Consider the following 3,716-nt stretch of genomic DNA (forward strand, 5'->3'; position numbering starts at 1 on the left):
TGTGTGCAGAATCAGAATTATTAAGAAGGTTGTAAATGGATGCTTACCTAGTTTTCTCTTGGATGAATCATAGAATACAGACTGTCCTAATTGGAAAAAGTTAGCCTTCTGAGATTTTCTCCATATAAACACTCCACCAACATTTTATTAGAGGATTATTCAAGATTAGCTATATGTTGATTGATAATGACTGATCATGACAGAAAGTTGAGGGAAAACCATCTACACTTCAGTGAGGTTCTGATTTGTGCTTCACAAACTGTTATGAAAGCTCTACATGAGAAATCTAGTAGCTGCATTTCCAAAAATTCCTTGGGTTGTTACACTTTCTGATATTATCTCAATTCAAGTACTTCTCCTTGAAGTTCCATACTATTCAATGATGCTGTATTAGCTCTTTTTTACAATTTGTAGACTGGTCTTTTTTATGAAATTTGTGCTTTTCAAAATTGCTCTCCAAATTCCATCCACAAACTGCATACAAAATTTATCTGAAAAAATTTCTATCAGTTGATAGTGCATATACTTTTAGTTTTCATTACAAATATAGAATGTAGTAAAAATTCTCATAGCAATTATACTGTATTAGCTTGTGGGCAGATTCTAATATAAATAATATACTGTGTTCATGTAGAGATATTGAGTATCCAAAGTAATAAGCCTGTGGTCCTAAAACCTATACCTTACTTATATTGAGTGACAAATACATCTTCATATAAGTACAGAAGTTCTCCTTGTATCTTTTTAATATATATTTTTATTATAAATACTGTACAGAGGGGTTCCAATTACATAAGTAAGGTAATGAATACATTTCTTATTGAGCATTGTTACCCCCTCCTTTGTTTTTCCCCTAACATCTCTTCCCTTCACACGTCCCCACCTCCCCACTTCACCCATCCTCTGATAGAGAGTCTTGTATATCTCATTGTTACAATGGGTCAATCAGTATCCTTTCCTTATATCTTAAATGAAGAAATGTTGGATTGATTTATGCTGATTCTATTTGTGTAGACACATCTAAAATTACTGGCCAAGTCCAGGAGCACATAAATGAAATGCCATCATTTTTTTGTCAGTTGGTATAATTGTGTTCTACACATTTATTGACAGGCTACAAATTATTCTCAAACTTGAAAACATTAAAAATAATTCTTTTTTTTCTTATTTTCTTGGCCAGGAAATCAGCAAGACCTCAGTCAGCATTTCTCACATAGGAATTTTCACATGGGTTAGTTAAATGTATATGTAGAGTCCAATTTCCTGAGGACTCACTCATCTGCCTAGGAATTCATGCTTGGCTGTTGGAAAAAGAGCTCAAGTAAGGATGCCATTTAAAACCTTTTAACTTTACACTTTACCAGGGTATTCTCCTGCTACTTTGGTTGTTGAGAGTGTTTACAAAAGTAAGCATTCTGTGAGGAGCAGGGAGACACCATATGACTTATACTTATTGAGATTTCCAAGTGACTTGCTATCCCTTGTACTGCATTTTGTAAGTCAAATCTCTCTAAAACTACCAGTTTTAAGAGATAAGAGGAGTGGTAAAAGAACTCTTAGAGACAAATACATCTTCAATATATATTGTTCCAAGTATTCAGTTTAAGGCATATTCAAAAACTGGTGAAACTTTTGTTGGCTGTAATTATGTGTCTTTCTCCATGTGTGCATGTATACATGTGTATGTATATGTGTGTAAATAGTAACATACATGTGTACATTATGGCTTATAGCATCATTTATTCCTTGCTAACAAATAAAGTAAGGAATCCCTAAATTATTAACAGAAACTGTGTAGTTAAAGTCTTAATTCTTCACTCTGCTTCTTTACACAAAGACTTTGCAAATTCTCATTAATAAAGTTTCCTTAAAATCTGAAATGTACATACTTAGTACATAATGTCTGCTACCGTAAATCTTAAATACTTTGCAGAAAAGTTTTATACCTGCCAAAGAGTCCTATTTTTGGCATATATAAGCAAAATCCCAAAATTAAGCATATTTAAAACTTTTAACAAGCCTTAACACTTGCTGCAATGTTCATTTTGACAGGTTCCTTGTATAGAATAATTGAATTCCTCCTCTTACACATCTCTTGAACTACAAATTTCTGGAATTATTTTGTTTTTGGCATGTCTATCTTGATTTTATTCTTCAATGTGTGCTTATAAAGAAATACATGATTCTAAAATTTCACAATTCTTTTGAACTTACTTTCTGTTGAATTGTCTAGTTTAATAAAATCAATAAAAATTATACTTTATATATAAAAAATGTTCTGTGCTCAAGTTAGCATCATATACACTAACATTGGAACGATACAGAGAAGATTAGCATGCCCCCTGCACAAGGATGACATGCAAATCCATGGAGCCCATATTTTTACAACAACAGATGTTGAAAGGTATGTGGCCACAGGGAATAGTACTGCATTCTTGGTGGGAGTGTAAACTTGTTCAACTACTTTGGAAAGCAGTATGGAGGTTTCTCAAAAGACTCCACATAAAACTCCTCTATGACACAGTAATCCCACTTTTGGGGATTTACCCAAATGATCATAAACAAGACCATACTAAAACTACCAGCACTACTATGGTTATTGTAACATTATTTACGACAGCTAAGATATGGAACCAACCCAGATGACCTCACTAGATGAATGGATCAAGAAAATGTGGTATATATACAAAATGGAATTCTATGCCTCCATCAGAAAGAATGACATTGCCCAATTTCTTAGGAAATAGAAAGACTTGGAAAAAAATTTATTGAGTGAAGTAAGCCAAGTCTAAAGAATCATAGGTCCCATGATTTCCCTTATTTTCAATAACGAATATATGTCTGGGATAAGCAGAAAAGTTCAAAAGATATGTGCATATAACCAGATAAGATGATGTTAAAGAAATTGAACCCCAAGATAGGGACACAAGTTGTTTTTTGTTTCTCGCTACTGTTTCTAACATACTTATAATGTGTGATGTCATTTTTTTTTGTTTCTTTGTATGTTTCTCCCCACGTCATAACCCATGTTTTCTCTGTATTTGAAGTTGGTGCACTTACATCCTGTATGTATGCTTCTCTAATTTAGGGAGGGGAAGGGAAAAATATGCTCAAATAGGGATACAGGTTGACCCATTGTAACAATGCGATGCACAAGACACTATGTTGCAAAATGAACTTTACAATTTAGGCAGAGGAAGGAAGGGGGAGGGGAGTGTACTTGTGGAGGTGGGAGGGAAGGGATTGTAGGGAAAATATAAAGGAGGAGGTAACAATGCTTGTTAGGAAATGTAATAGTCTCCTTTTTCATGTAAATCTGACCCTTCTGCACAGTATTATTAGAATAAAAACACAAAAATTTTCTGATATGGAAGAGTTTATTTCCTCTATTTTACCCATATAATATCGTTAACAAAGAAATTAATGCAGAACACTGAGATGAAGGTAATTTGAATAAATGTGTGTGTGTGAGTGCAGCAGCGCGCAAGCAAACACGCGCATGCATGCGAACACACGCCATGTATGTATATTGGTGTGCTCAGAGTTTAAAATCAGGGATTCAAGGTCTTGCTAGGCCTTTCCTATCTAGATTGGTGAGCTACTATATAAGCTACATCTCAATTCCTGGCTCTTTGCTAGTTAATTAAATATTTTGAAAAATAATTCATTGAAGTTTTTTTTTTTTTTTGGGGGGGGGGCTTGATTGGCTCCCAAGT

At 34.0% G+C, this 3,716-nt stretch overlaps 1 non-coding gene across 1 annotated transcript; it reads left to right on the top strand.

Annotated features, from left to right (window-relative positions):
* Positions 1 to 2,280: 2,280 nt before the first annotated feature.
* LOC122098696 lies at positions 2,281 to 2,384 on the top strand. The gene has a single exon (XR_006145785.1). It is a non-coding gene; the product is annotated as a U6 spliceosomal RNA (small nuclear RNA).
* Positions 2,385 to 3,716: the final 1,332 nt, after the last annotated feature.

The sequence above is a fragment of the Dipodomys spectabilis genome, unplaced genomic scaffold, assembly GCF_019054845.1.
Source record: "Dipodomys spectabilis isolate Male_0828 unplaced genomic scaffold, ASM1905484v1 ptg000487l, whole genome shotgun sequence".
Taxonomy (NCBI): Eukaryota; Metazoa; Chordata; class Mammalia; order Rodentia; family Heteromyidae; genus Dipodomys; species Dipodomys spectabilis.